Source organism: Lissotriton helveticus, chromosome 7 (genome assembly GCF_964261635.1).
Source record: "Lissotriton helveticus chromosome 7, aLisHel1.1, whole genome shotgun sequence".
NCBI lineage: Eukaryota > Metazoa > Chordata > Amphibia > Caudata > Salamandridae > Lissotriton > Lissotriton helveticus.
Window position 1 is genome coordinate 36,463,817 of NC_136068.1, and position 15,972 is coordinate 36,479,788.

Genomic DNA, 15,972 nt, shown 5'->3' on the forward strand with positions numbered 1-15,972 from the left:
GCCTGTCCCAAGTCTTTGTCTGGCCTAAGTGACCTGCAAGGGGAATTTCATGGGCCAAGGTGAGAAGGAAACCTCTCAGAGACAAGGGGATGACCAGCCTCCTGGTTGCACCAGGCTTGGGGTCTCTTGACTCAGAGTACAGGAGTCCATCTTCCCAGTATACCCTGTGGGCACCTGTGGCATTCCCTGCAGCCTCAGCAGCAGCCTGCTGTCTGAGGGGTTCAAGGGAAGGGCAGTCTAACTGTGCCTTCCCCAGGTCTGCTCTGGAGGGTCCCTCTGAGCCCAGAAACTCAACTTGATCAAGTTCAAGCTCTTTAGGCTCAGTTTCCCTCAGTTCTCTCAGATCAGCCTCCTCAGAGACTTGATCCTCAACCTGGGGCAAGGGGGAAGGCAAAGCCTTAACCCTACTGCTCTTCTTCTTGGGAGGTGTCTGGTCCATAATTTCAGGATCCAGCACCTGTTCAGTGGGGCATCTTCTGGCCTGTGACCTAGTCACAGCAAGCACATGTGCTGGCAAGCCTAACATTTCCATGTGAGTCCTCTGCTCCACTTCTGACCATTGTGATGACTCCAAATCATTGCCCAACAAACAATCAACTGGGAGGTCTGAACTGACTACAACTTTCTTTTGTCCCTTCACTCCACCCCAGGAGAAAGCCACAATTGCCACAGTATGACTAGTAGTGACATTGCTGGCATTGGTCACCAGGAAATCAGTACCTGGCATGATCTGTCCAGGGTCCACAAAGTTAGGTGTCACCATGGTGACACTGGCACAAGTGTCCCTATAGGCCTGAGCCATTTTGCCATTTATCAAAGGTGTCTGCCTGTATTTGCCCAAAGTATTGGGACTTATTTCAGGGGACATATCCATATCCCCTGTACAGACAAGGACAGCCTGAGTGAGTGTGCCAACTAAGTTGTCAGACCCCTCAGTACCCAAGGTTAACCCAACTAATGCCTTGGGAGGTACACTACCACTACTGACTGTACTAGGGGGTGCAGTTGCCTTAGGGGCTGTAGTGGCAGGAGTTTGTCCTCCTCTTTTGGTGCACTCACTAAACCAGTGAGATTTACTTTTGCAGTACTGGCACCACCTTTTTGACTGGCCTTCTTGAGTCTTCTTCTTCTGGGAAGCCTGACCTCCACCCTCTTTGGTTTGTTGGGGACCTGGTGAAGACTTCTGGTCATTTTGCTCATTCTTAACATTACCCTTCTGGTCTGCTTTCTTCTGACCACCCTGGTTCTGGTTCTGGTTCTGCTTGATCCTTGTCCTGACCCATTTGTCTGCCTTCTTTCCCAATTCTTGGGGAGAGGTCAGATCTGAATCAACAAGGTGCTGGTGCAGCAACTGGTTCTGACAATTGTTTAAAATTTGTTCTCTCATCATTAGATTATACAATCCTGTGTAATCTGTAACCTTGCTACCCAGCAACCAGCCCTCCAAAGCCTTAGTGGCACAATCCACAAAGTCAGACCAGTCCTGAGACTGAGTTTTCTGGGTGTCTCTGAACAGCAACCTGTACTGCTCAGTGGTTAAACCAAACCCATCAACCAGTGTATTCTTCAGGACCTGGTAATTGTTAGCATCCTCCACTCTTGTAGTGAGGAGCTTATCTCTACCTTTACCATCAAAGGAGAGCCACAGTATAGCTGCCCACTGACTCTGGGGAATGCACTGCACAGTGCAGGCCCTCTCCAGAGCAGCCATCCATTTCTGGATATCATCCCCTTGCTTAAAGGGGGGCACTATCTTAGTCAGGTGTTTAGTATCTAAACCCTTCTATCTATCTCTTGGGAGATTGCTGCCACCAGTGGGAGCTAGCCCACTCATCTGCTGCTCTCTAGCAAAGGCAAGCTTCTCTTTGGCCAGGGCAAGTTCTTCCCTTTCAATCCTCAGTTCAGCTTGTCTCATCCTAGCTTCATGCTCCATTCTCTGAGGGGAAGTGAATCTCCTCTGTGGAGGATTCCTTCTCCTCTGGGAAGAGGCATTAGAGTGCAGAGATCTATTGGAGTCCCTAGAAAGAGATCTATCTCTCCTAACTCCAAGGTTAGGCCCACTTCGGGTTAGTACTGGGGGTCCCCCAGATCATAGCCCAAGTAAGTCTAAGTTGGCCCTGGTTAGCCTTCTGACTACCTCAAGACCTTTGTCTACCTCATCCCCAGAGAGTTCCTCCTGATCCTCCTCCTCCTCAACTGCAGTAGCAGTGTTGGGGAGGTCTGGATCCCCAGAGGTTCCCTCTAAGGCTGGCATATTCTCATGTAACTGAGAAATCTTTCTGGCATCATATGTCTCTAAGAGACCTATCAGAAAGGGAATGGTGGGGTTAGACCCCTGCTTCAGTTTCCTGGAGACACAGATTTGTCTCATCTCCTGGAAACTGAGAGCTGCATATCTTGAAGTGACCTGTGGAGGGTCAACACTGACCAGGGGAGTCTCAGTAGATTCTCCCTGGGTAGACATGCTTTTCTAGTGAGGTGTAAGTGGTGCACTTACCTACACTATGTGTTTGCCTACTGATCCCTTGCTAGAGTTGTAGTTTAGGGTGTGCTAGGCCCTAGGAGCTACAACAGCTGGTTCAGTAGAACTCAGAGTATTCTAAGCTAAGTTATATGTACCTTTAGTACTTATGTGATCTTTCACAAGATATTCTTAGGGCATGTGTGGTAAAACAACAGCAAGCTCAAATCCCAACTGCTGCTCACCAATGTGAGAAGTTGGCCTGATGTGCAGTGCTCACTATTCGAGTGATCACTATATATCAGTCCAAACAACCCTTATTGATGATTGGTTGTAAGTCAACCTTATAGACCAGCTATCCTAGTAGCATGGATACGAGCAGTCTAAGGCTAAGACTCTAGAGGGCGTGTTAAGCCAGCTGTTTTACCATCACATTACCCCTTGAACACCCAGTGAAAGGACACCACACAAGTGTTATGAAAATAAACAGTGTATTTATTAGAATCACAACAACCCTGTACTCTTTATGAGGACAGGGTGCTAGGCACACAACAAAACTCTTACGAAAATACTTAAGTTAGCACAGTATATACAAATGCCCGAGGGGCACGAAAAACCCTATACTCTAAAAGTGGAATGCGAAATTACTAGCAGGTAAGTACAATACTAATAGGCTTTGGAATCGCTAGGACTGGACTAGGGAATCGTTAGATTACTTCTAGGAGGCCTAGGGGACTCGGGTGCAGAGTGTGCACTCTCACGCGGGATGCGGGACAAAGTCTATGGAAGCTAGTAAAGTTAAAGTTAGTGTTCACGGGCGAACCCGATCTGGTAGGGAGAAAACGACAGTGGATCCTGACCCTTGGATAGTGAGGCTATGCTGGGACACCGGAGTGCCGAAGTTACCTAGCCCAGGGGCTGCAGCTGCATAGGTCTCAAAAGACGTCGGGAATCCTCGTTGCCGGACCAGGAGCCTGGAAGAAAGGAGTTGCTGGCAGGCGACCAGTGAAGATTGTTCGAGTGATCCAAGCCTGGATCGAAGATGGATGACACCTGACAGCAGAGGGGACCAAGTTCGTGACTACTAGCCAGTAGTCCGTGGGCACCAGGAGGGCACCGGATGGCAGTCACCTCGACTAGGTGAGTGGGCGACGCTGGCTCTGCAGATCTCACGGACCAGGAGGCGTTGTCGGCGACCAGGATGGAGAGGCGAGCTGTCCCACGATGGATGAAGCTGTCGGCGTCGAAGTTACCCAGGATTGGGCAACAAGCCTTGGCTAATTCAAGCCCACTCGGTGGACTCAAAATGGCGTCTTGAGTGGACCAGGAGGGTCCGGGGTGCTCCTCTTCTGGAAGGGAGCAAGGGCCAGTCTGGAGCAACCAGACCAGCAGCAGAAATGTCGTCGGGCGTCGTTCAGAAGGCCACAAGCCAGCAGGCTAGTAGCCAAACAACGCGGTGAGCAGCAAAAAGCAGAAGGGCCCCACGCAGATCGTGGAGATGCTGGGAGGCTGCACTTCGGTGCTGGAGCTGCTCAGGGTCGGGGCTTCTCGGACCCCAAAGCACTCACCAGGAAATTACTCGGCGGGCTTGCTGTGCAGAAGTCGTGCAGTCTTGCAGATGGCCGGTCCCTCGAGGTCTCGTCGCACCCACGGTTCTCAGCTGGGCTGTAGAGGTGGGTAGAGGTCAGAGGTGCCAGGGAAGCCGGTTCTCGTCGAGCTGGGCAGTCGGATTCCGGAGGAAGGACTTGCAGCAGACCGCAGTGTTCTTGCGATGGTGCCTGCGGATGCAGGGTGACTACTCCTTAGCCACAAGGGAGAAATCTTAGGAAGAAGTCTTGAGTTCCTTTCGTAGAAAGTAGTTTCAGGATTCAAAGATGATCTGATTTGGAAGGGGGCCAGTCCCTACCTTTATCTGGGAAAAGGGGGCTGGCACGCGACTAAGTCCTGCCCTATGGGTGGGACCAGGAGGGGGGTGGTTACACCCACTTCCTTGGCGGGCTTTTCCCCAGCACAGGGTCTGGAGTGTCCCTGGAACTGGTTCAAGCCAGCCTATGCACAGTGAGCACCGGGGTGCCACGTGCAGTCACCTTCCTCTGAAGCCCTGCCTACCTACAATACACAAAATCCTGTCTGGGACGGTGCTGGCACCGCCCCTGGCAGGAAACCCTTTGTCCTTATCTCCTGCTCTGGGAGGACTCCCAGCAGCAGGAGGGCAGACTTGTGTCTCGGTGGCAGCATCCATTTTGTGGAGCTGAGGCTCTGTTTGACTTTAACCGGGGTTACAGGCTACATGCATGTCGTGTCCCTCTAGAAGGGTGGAATGCTAACCCCGTCGCCAGAATTGGCGAGGGGTTAGTATTCCAAGTCGTATGACACCTTACTCGACATGTTTTGATAAAGCGATACCAGAGTTGGCATTTAACCGCGAGGATTATAATGCACTTAAGAGTATATGGTATGCGATATCATGGAAACGGCTAAGGGATGGATCCCGAAAGCCGCAGACAGGCTCAGCTCATGCCAGAGCACCATCTCACACGATTCCAAGCACTCTGCCTCCAGGATTGTTAAGGCCTGCCATAGGAGTGACTGATAGGAGATCTGTGTGTCCATTTTAGGGTTAGATATAGGTATACTATATCTAAAGCAAAGGGTGAGTACACCACCTTGCCCCAGCTGTCGTGCAGCCAGTTGTGTCAGTTTAGTTAGTCAATCCAGGGGTGGCACAATACATGCTTCAGCCCCTGGGAGACTTCTGGGTGCACCTCAGCCCTGGGTACAGGGACTTGGAGAGGGCCCAGTGCCAATTCAGTACCTGAGTACACTTTGGATAGAGAGAACAGCTAGGCTGTGGGTCTGATTAGCAGGCCCACAGCCAGGGAAAGTCGTAAACCAGTGCCGCAAAAAGCAAAAATCTGGGTGATCATAGGATTGCAGACCCTACTCTCCTACATGACCCCCCCCAAACTTTGGGACAATAAACTAACCTTGACCAGGTGAGTCTTCTTGCTCTAAGTGGAAATACCTGGAGAGCCCATCAGCATTGCTGTGATCAGTACCAGGTCTATGCTCCACTGTAAAATCCATCCCCTGTAGGGAAATGGACCACCTAAGCAGTTTGGGGTTTTCACCCTTCATCTGATATAGCCACAAGAGGGGGCTTATGGTCTGTCTGAATGGTGAAGTGAGTGCCAAGCAAGTAGGCCCTCAGCTTCTTCAGGGCCCAGACCACAGCAAAGGCCTCCCTCTCAATAGCTGACCAATTTTTCTCCCTGGGTGTCAACCTCCTACTAATGAAAGCAATAGGCTGATCATTACCATCAAAATTCAGTTGAGACAGAACAGCCCCCACACCCAACTCAGAAGCATCTGTTTGGACAATGAATGGCTTGGAGTAATCTGGACTCTTTAGGATAGGTGCTGTGCACATGGCCTGCTTTAGGTCATTGAATGCTTTCTGACAGCTTGCTGTCCACTGAACTTTCTTTGGCATCTTTTTGCTTGTCAGGTCATTAAGAGGGGTCACTATGGACCCATAATTTCTGACAAACTTCCTATAGTACCCAGTCAGGCCCAAGAAAGCTCGAACTTGAGTCTGGGTGATTGGAGGAGTCCAGTCCTTGGTGGCCTGTATCTTACTCTCCAGTGGCTGAACCTGGCCTCCACCTACAAGGTGGCCCAGGTATACAACCTGTGTCTGCCCTATCTGGCACTTGGTGGCCTTGATAGTGAGGCCTGCCTTTTGTAGAGCCTCTAACACTTTCCTCAGGTGGACCAGGTGATCCTCCCAGGTGGAGCTAAAGACAGCAATATCATCAAGATATGCTGCACAGAGGTCATCCAGCCCAGTGAGGACTTGATTCACCAACCTTTGGAAGGTGGCAGGTGCATTTTTCAAACCAAAGGGCGTTACCACAAACTGATAATGCCCACCAGGGGTAGAAAATGCTGTCTTGGGTTTGGCCTCCTCAGCTAACCTGATTTGCCAATACCCAGCTGTCAAATCAAATGTACTTAAGAATTTGGCAGAAGCCAATTTATCTATAAGTTCATCTGCTCTTGGAATTGGGTGGGCATCAGTCTTAGTGACTGCATTGAGGCCTCTGTAGTCTACGCAAAACCTCATCTCTCTCTTACCACCCTGGGTGTGAGGCTTTGGCACTAGAACTACTGGGCTAGCCCAAGGGCTATCTGAGGGCTCAATGACTCCCAGCTCCAACATTTTCTGCACTTCTGTTTTGATGCAGTCTCTAACATGATCAGGCTGTCTGTAGATTTTACTCTTGACAGGCAGACTTTCCCCAGTGTCCACATCATGGGTACACCAATCAGTTTGGCTGGGTGTCAGAGAGAACATATGTCTGAAGGATTGCAGAACTTGCCTGCAATCCTGTTGCTGATGTTCAGTGAGGCTGCCACAAAAGACAACACCATCAACTGACCCATCATCAGGATTCTGAGTGAGCAGGTCTGGGAGAGGGTCACTCTCTTCCTCCTGTCCCTCATCTGTGGCCATGAGCAAGCTCATGTCCTTCCTGTCAACATATGCCTTGAGCCTGTTAACATGGAGCACTCTGAGAGGGCTCCTGGGAGTTCCAAGGTCCACCAAGTAGGTAACCTCTCCCTTTTGCTCAATGATGGTGTGGGGCCCAGACCATTTGTCTTTCAGAGCTGCTGGGGCCACTGGCTCCAGCACCCACACCTTCTGTCCTGGCTGGTACACAGTCAGAACAGCCTTTTGGTCATGCCAAGCTTTTTGAAGTTCTTGGCTGGCCTCAAGGTTTTTAGATGCCTTTTCCATATACTCAGCCATCCTGGAGCGGAGACCAAGTACATAGTCCACTATGTTGGTTGCAGGCTTTTTGAGAGGTCTCTCCCATCCTTCCTTCACCAAACACAGGGGTCCTCTTACAGGATGCCCATACAGAAGCTCAAAAGGGCTGTAGCCAACCCCCTTCTGTGGGACCTCTCTGTAAGCAAACAAGAGGCAGGGGATCAGGACATCCCATCTTCTCCTAAGAGTTTCAGGTAGTCCATGAATCATCCCTTTCAGGGTCCTGTTGAATCTCTCAACAAGCCCATTGCATTGTGGGTGGTAGGGTGTAGTGAACTTGTAGTTCACACCACACTCCTTCCACATTGCAGTCAGATATCCTGACATGAAGTTTGTACCTCTGTCAGAAACGACCTCCTTAGGGAAACCCACTCTGGAGAACACTCCAACTAGGGCTCTTGCCACTACAGGTGCTGTAGTGGTCCTAAGGGGAATAGCTTCAGGATATCTGGTGGCATGATCCACTACCACCAGTATAAACTTGTGCCCTGATGCTGTCTGGGGTTCCATTGGACCAACAATGTCAATCCCCACTCTTTCAAAGGGAACCCCCACCACAGGTAGTGGTATGAGGGGGGCCTTTGTTGTGCCACCTGACTTACCACTGGCTTGGCAAGTGACACAGGAGCGACAAAACTCCTTGGTATTCTCATTCATATGGGGCCAGTGAAAGTGTGAGACAAGCCTGTCCCAAGTCTTTGTCTGGCCTAAGTGACCTGCAAGGGGAATCTCATGGGCCAAGGTGAGAAGGAAACCCCTCTGAGACAAGGGGATGACCAGCCTCCTGGTTGCACCAGGCTTGGGGTCTCTTGACTCAGAGTACAGGAGTCCATCTTCCCAGTATACCCTGTGGGCACCTGTGGCATTCCCTGCAGCCTCAGCAGCAGCCTGCTGTCTGAGGGGTTCAAGGGAAGGGCAGTCTAACTGTGCCTTCCCCAGGTCTGCTCTGGAGGGTCCCCCTGAGCCCAGAAACTCAACTTGATCAAGTTCAAGCTCTTTAGGCTCAGTTTCCCTCAGTTCTCTCAGATCAGCCTCCTCAGAGACTTGATCCTCAACCTGGGGCAAGGGGGAAGGCAAAGCCTTAACCCTACTGCTCTTCTTCTTGGGAGGTGTCTGGTCCATAATTTCAGGATCCAGCACCTGTTCAGTGGGGCATCTTCTGGCCTGTGACCTAGTCACAGCAAGCACATGTGCTGGCAAGCCTAACATTTCCATGTGAGTCCTCTGCTCCACTTCTGACCATTGTGATGACTCCAAATCATTGCCCAACAAACAATCAACTGGGAGGTCTGAACTGACTACAACTTTCTTTTGTCCCTTCACTCCACCCCAGGAGAAAGCCACAATTGCCACAGTATGACTAGTAGTGACATTGCTGGCATTGGTCACCAGGAAATCAGTACCTGGCATGATCTGTCCAGGGTCCACAAAGTTAGGTGTCACCATGGTGACACTGGCACAAGTGTCCCTATAGGCCTGAGCCATTTTGCCATTTATCAAAGGTGTCTGCCTGTATTTGCCCAAAGTATTGGGACTTATTTCAGGGGACATATCCATATCCCCTGTACAGACAAGGACAGCCTGAGTGAGTGTGCCAACTAAGTTGTCAGACCCCTCAGTACCCAAGGTTAACCCAACTAATGCCTTGGGAGGTACACTACCACTACTGACTGTACTAGGGGGTGCAGTTGCCTTAGGGGCTGTAGTGGCAGGAGTTTGTCCTCCTCTTTTGGTGCACTCACTAAACCAGTGAGATTTACTTTTGCAGTACTGGCACCACCTTTTTGACTGGCCTTCTTGAGTCTTCTTCTTCTGGGAAGCCTGACCTCCACCCTCTTTGGTTTGTTGGGGACCTGGTGAAGACTTCTGGTCATTTTGCTCATTCTTAACATTACCCTTCTGGTCTGCTTTCTTCTGACCACCCTGGTTCTGGTTCTGGTTCTGCTTGATCCTTGTCCTGACCCATTTGTCTGCCTTCTTTCCCAATTCTTGGGGAGAGGTCAGATCTGAATCAACAAGGTGCTGGTGCAGCAACTGGTTCTGACAATTGTTTAAAATTTGTTCTCTCATCATTAGATTATACAATCCTGTGTAATCTGTAACCTTGCTACCCAGCAACCAGCCCTCCAAAGCCTTAGTGGCACAATCCACAAAGTCAGACCAGTCCTGAGACTGAGTTTTCTGGGTGTCTCTGAACAGCAACCTGTACTGCTCAGTGGTTAAACCAAACCCATCAACCAGTGTATTCTTCAGGACCTGGTAATTGTTAGCATCCTCCACTCTTGTAGTGAGGAGCTTATCTCTACCTTTACCATCAAAGGAGAGCCACAGTATAGCTGCCCACTGACTCTGGGGAATGCACTGCACAGTGCAGGCCCTCTCCAGAGCAGCCATCCATTTCTGGATATCATCCCCTTGCTTAAAGGGGGGCACTATCTTAGTCAGGTGTTTAGTATCTAAACCCTTCTCTCTATCTCTTGGGAGATTGCTGCCACCAGTGGGAGCTAGCCCACTCATCTGCTGCTCTCTAGCAAAGGCAAGCTTCTCTTTGGCCAGGGCAAGTTCTTCCCTTTCAATCCTCAGTTCAGCTTGTCTCATCCTAGCTTCATGCTCCATTCTCTGAGGGGAAGTGAATCTCCTCTGTGGAGGATTCCTTCTCCTCTGGGAAGAGGCATTAGAGTGCAGAGATCTATTGGAGTCCCTAGAAAGAGATCTATCTCTCCTAACTCCAAGGTTAGGCCCACTTCGGGTTAGTACTGGGGGTCCCCCAGATCATAGCCCAAGTAAGTCTAAGTTGGCCCTGGTTAGCCTTCTGACTACCTCAAGACCTTTGTCTACCTCATCCCCAGAGAGTTCCTCCTGATCCTCCTCCTCCTCAACTGCAGTAGCAGTGTTGGGGAGGTCTGGATCCCCAGAGGTTCCCTCTAAGGCTGGCATATTCTCATGTAACTGAGAAATCTTTCTGGCATCATATGTCTCTAAGAGACCTATCAGAAAGGGAATGGTGGGGTTAGACCCCTGCTTCAGTTTCCTGGAGACACAGATTTGTCTCATCTCCTGGAAACTGAGAGCTGCATATCTTGAAGTGACCTGTGGAGGGTCAACACTGACCAGGGGAGTCTCAGTAGATTCTCCCTGGGTAGACATGCTTTTCTAGTGAGGTGTAAGTGGTGCACTTACCTACACTATGTGTTTGCCTACTGATCCCTTGCTAGAGTTGTAGTTTAGGGTGTGCTAGGCCCTAGGAGCTACAACAGCTGGTTCAGTAGAACTCAGAGTATTCTAAGCTAAGTTATATGTACCTTTAGTACTTATGTGATCTTTCACAAGATATTCTTAGGGCATGTGTGGTAAAACAACAGCAAGCTCAAATCCCAACTGCTGCTCACCAATGTGAGAAGTTGGCCTGATGTGCAGTGCTCACTATTCGAGTGATCACTATATATCAGTCCAAACAACCCTTATTGATGATTGGTTGTAAGTCAACCTTATAGACCAGCTATCCTAGTAGCATGGATACGAGCAGTCTAAGGCTAAGACTCTAGAGGGCGTGTTAAGCCAGCTGTTTTACCATCACATTACCCCTTGAACACCCAGTGAAAGGACACCACACAAGTGTTATGAAAATAAACAGTGTATTTATTAGAATCACAACAACCCTGTACTCTTTATGAGGACAGGGTGCTAGGCACACAACAAAACTCTTACGAAAATACTTAAGTTAGCACAGTATATACAAATGCCCGAGGGGCACGAAAAACCCTATACTCTAAAAGTGGAATGCGAAATTACTAACAGGTAAGTACAATACTAATAGGCTTTGGAATCGCTAGGACTGGACTAGGGAATCGTTAGATTACTTCTAGGAGGCCTAGGGGACTCGGGTGCAGAGTGTGCACTCTCACGCGGGATGCGGGACAAAGTCTATGGAAGCTAGTAAAGTTAAAGTTAGTGTTCACGGGCGAACCCGACCTGGTAGGGAGAAAACGACAGTGGATCCTGACCCTTGGATAGTGAGGCTATGCTGGGACACCGGAGTGCCGAAGTTACCTAGCCCAGGGGCTGCAGCTGCATAGGTCTCAAAAGACGTCGGGAATCCTCGTTGCCGGACCAGGAGCCTGGAAGAAAGGAGTTGCTGGCAGGCGACCAGTGAAGATTGTTCGAGTGATCCAAGCCTGGATCGAAGATGGATGACACCTGACAGCAGAGGGGACCAAGTTCGTGACTACTAGCCAGTAGTCCGTGGGCACCAGGAGGGCACCGGATGGCAGTCACCTCGACTAGGTGAGTGGGCGACGCTGGCTCTGCAGATCTCACGGACCAGGAGGCGTTGTCGGCGACCAGGATGGAGAGGCGAGCTGTCCCACGATGGATGAAGCTGTCGGCGTCGAAGTTACCCAGGATTGGGCAACAAGCCTTGGCTAATTCAAGCCCGTGCGGTGGACTCAAAATGGCGTCTTGAGTGGACCAGGAGGGTCCGGGGTGCTCCTCTTCTGGAAGGGAGCAAGGGCCAGTCTGGAGCAACCAGACCAGCAGCAGAAATGTCGTCGGGCGTCGTTCAGAAGGCCACAAGCCAGCAGGCTAGTAGCCAAACAACGCGGTGAGCAGCAAAAAGCAGAAGGGCCCCACGCAGATCGTGGAGATGCTGGGAGGCTGCACTTCGGTGCTGGAGCTGCTCAGGGTCGGGGCTTCTCGGACCCCAAAGCACTCACCAGGAAATTACTCGGCGGGCTTGCTGTGCAGAAGTCGTGCAGTCTTGCAGATGGCCGGTCCCTCGAGGTCTCGTCGCACCCACGGTTCTCAGCTGGGCTGTAGAGGTGGGTAGAGGTCAGAGGTGCCAGGGAAGCCGGTTCTCGTCGAGCTGGGCAGTCGGATTCCGGAGGAAGGACTTGCAGCAGACCGCAGTGTTCTTGCGATGGTGCCTGCGGATGCAGGGTGACTACTCCTTAGCCACAAGGGAGAAATCTTAGGAAGAAGTCTTGAGTTCCTTTCGTAGAAAGTAGTTTCAGGATTCAAAGATGATCTGATTTGGAAGGGGGCCAGTCCCTACCTTTATCTGGGAAAAGGGGGCTGGCACGCGACTAAGTCCTGCCCTATGGGTGGGACCAGGAGGGGGGTGGTTACACCCACTTCTTTGGCGGGCTTTTCCCCAGCACAGGGTCTGGAGTGTCCCTGGAACTGGTTCAAGCCAGCCTATGCACAGTGAGCACCGGGGTGCCACGTGCAGTCACCTTCCTCTGAAGCCCTGCCTACCTACAATACACAAAATCCTGTCTGGGACGGTGCTGGCACCGCCCCTGGCTGGAAACCCTTTGTCCTTATCTCCTGCTCTGGGAGGACTCCCAGCAGCAGGAGGGCAGACTTGTGTCTCGGTGGCAGCATCCATTTTGTGGAGCTGAGGCTCTGTTTGACTTTAACCGGGGTTACAGGCTACATGCATGTCGTGTCCCTCTAGAAGGGTGGAATGCTAACCCCGTCGCCAGAATTGGCGAGGGGTTAGTATTCCAAGTCGTATGACACCTTACTCGACATGTTTTGATAAAGCGATACCAGAGTTGGCATTTAACCGCGAGGATTATAATGCACTTAAGAGTATATGGTATGCGATATCATGGAAACGGCTAAGGGATGGATCCCGAAAGCCGCAGACAGGCTCAGCTCATGCCAGAGCACCATCTCACACGATTCCAAGCACTCTGCCTCCAGGATTGTTAAGGCCTGCCATAGGAGTGACTGATAGGAGATCTGTGTGTCCATTTTAGGGTTAGATATAGGTATACTATATCTAAAGCAAAGGGTGAGTACACCACCTTGCCCCAGCTGTCGTGCAGCCAGTTGTGTCAGTTTAGTTAGTCAATCCAGGGGTGGCACAATACATGCTTCAGCCCCTGGGAGACTTCTGGGTGCACCTCAGCCCTGGGTACAGGGACTTGGAGAGGGCCCAGTGCCAATTCAGTACCTGAGTACACTTTGGATAGAGAGAACAGCTAGGCTGTGGGTCTGATTAGCAGGCCCACAGCCAGGGAAAGTCGTAAACCAGTGCCGCAAAAAGCAAAAATCTGGGTGATCATAGGATTGCAGACCCTACTCTCCTACATGACCCCCCCCAAACTTTGGGACAATAAACTAACCTTGACCAGGTGAGTCTTCTTGCTCTAAGTGGAAATACCTGGAGAGCCCATCAGCATTGCTGTGATCAGTACCAGGTCTATGCTCCACTGTAAAATCCATCCCCTGTAGGGAAATGGACCACCTAAGCAGTTTGGGGTTTTCACCCTTCATCTGATATAGCCACAAGAGGGGGCTTATGGTCTGTCTGAATGGTGAAGTGAGTGCCAAGCAAGTAGGCCCTCAGCTTCTTCAGGGCCCAGACCACAGCAAAGGCCTCCCTCTCAATAGCTGACCAATTTTTCTCCCTGGGTGTCAACCTCCTACTAATGAAAGCAATAGGCTGATCATTACCATCAAAATTCAGTTGAAACAGAACAGCCCCCACACCCAACTCAGAAGCATCTGTTTGGACAATGAATGGCTTGGAGTAATCTGGACTCTTTAGGATAGGTGCTGTGCACATGGCCTGCTTTAGGTCATTGAATGCTTTCTGACAGCTTGCTGTCCACTGAACTTTCTTTGGCATCTTTTTGCTTGTCAGGTCATTAAGAGGGGTCACTATGGACCCATAATTTCTGACAAACTTCCTATAGTACCCAGTCAGGCCCAAGAAAGCTCGAACTTGAGTCTGGGTGATTGGAGGAGTCCAGTCCTTGGTGGCCTGTATCTTACTCTCCAGTGGCTGAACCTGGCCTCCACCTACAAGGTGGCCCAGGTATACAACCTGTGTCTGCCCTATCTGGCACTTGGTGGCCTTGATAGTGAGGCCTGCCTTTTGTAGAGCCTCTAACACTTTCCTCAGGTGGACCAGGTGATCCTCCCAGGTGGAGCTAAAGACAGCAATATCATCAAGATATGCTGCACAGAGGTCATCCAGCCCAGTGAGGACTTGATTCACCAACCTTTGGAAGGTGGCAGGTGCATTTTTCAAACCAAAGGGCGTTACCACAAACTGATAATGCCCACCAGGGGTAGAAAATGCTGTCTTGGGTTTGGCCTCCTCAGCTAACCTGATTTGCCAATACCCAGCTGTCAAATCAAATGTACTTAAGAATTTGGCAGAAGCCAATTTATCTATAAGTTCATCTGCTCTTGGAATTGGGTGGGCATCAGTCTTAGTGACTGCATTGAGGCCTCTGTAGTCTACGCAAAACCTCATCTCTCTCTTACCACCCTGGGTGTGAGGCTTTGGCACTAGAACTACTGGGCTAGCCCAAGGGCTATCTGAGGGCTCAATGACTCCCAGCTCCAACATTTTCTGCACTTCTGTTTTGATGCAGTCTCTAACATGATCAGGCTGTCTGTAGATTTTACTCTTGACAGGCAGACTGTCCCCAGTGTCCACATCATGGGTACACCAATCAGTTTGGCTGGGTGTCAGAGAGAACATATGTCTGAAGGATTGCAGAACTTGCCTGCAATCCTGTTGCTGATGTTCAGTGAGGCTGCCACAAAAGACAACACCATCAACTGACCCATCATCAGGATTCTGAGTGAGCAGGTCTGGGAGAGGGTCACTCTCTTCCTCCTGTCCCTCATCTGTGGCCATGAGCAAGCTCATGTCCTTCCTGTCAACATATGCCTTGAGCCTGTTAACATGGAGCACTCTGAGAGGGCTCCTGGGAGTTCCAAGGTCCACCAAGTAGGTAACCTCTCCCTTTTGCTCAATGATGGTGTGGGGCCCAGACCATTTGTCTTTCAGAGCTGCTGGGGCCACTGGCTCCAGCACCCACACCTTCTGTCCTGGCTGGTACACAGTCAGAACAGCCTTTTGGTCATGCCAAGCTTTTTGAAGTTCTTGGCTGGCCTCAAGGTTTTTAGATGCCTTTTCCATATACTCAGCCATCCTGGAGCGGAGACCAAGTACATAGTCCACTATGTTGGTTGCAGGCTTTTTGAGAGGTCTCTCCCATCCTTCCTTCACCAAACACAGGGGTCCTCTTACAGGATGCCCATACAGAAGCTCAAAAGGGCTGTAGCCAACCCCCTTCTGTGGGACCTCTCTGTAAGCAAACAAGAGGCAGGGGATCAGGACATCCCATCTTCTCCTAAGAGTTTCAGGTAGTCCATGAATCATCCCTTTCAGGGTCCTGTTGAATCTCTCAACAAGCCCATTGCATTGTGGGTGGTAGGGTGTGGTGAACTTGTAGTTCACACCACACTCCTTCCACATTGCAGTCAGATATCCTGACATGAAGTTTGTACCTCTGTCAGAAACGACCTCCTTAGGGAAACCCACTCTGGAGAACACTCCAACTAGGGCTCTTGCCACTACAGGTGCTGTAGTGGTCCTAAGGGGAATAGCTTCAGGATATCTGGTGGCATGATCCACTACCACCAGTATAAACTTGTGCCCTGATGCTGTCTGGGGTTCCATTGGACCAACAATGTCAATCCCCACTCTTTCAAAGGGAACCCCCACCACAGGTAGTGGTATGAGGGGGGCCTTTGTTGTGCCACCTGACTTACCACTGGCTTGGCAAGTGACACAGGAGCGACAAAACTCCTTGGTATTCTCATTCATATGGGGCCAGTGAAAGTGTGAGACAAGCCTGTCCCAAGTCTT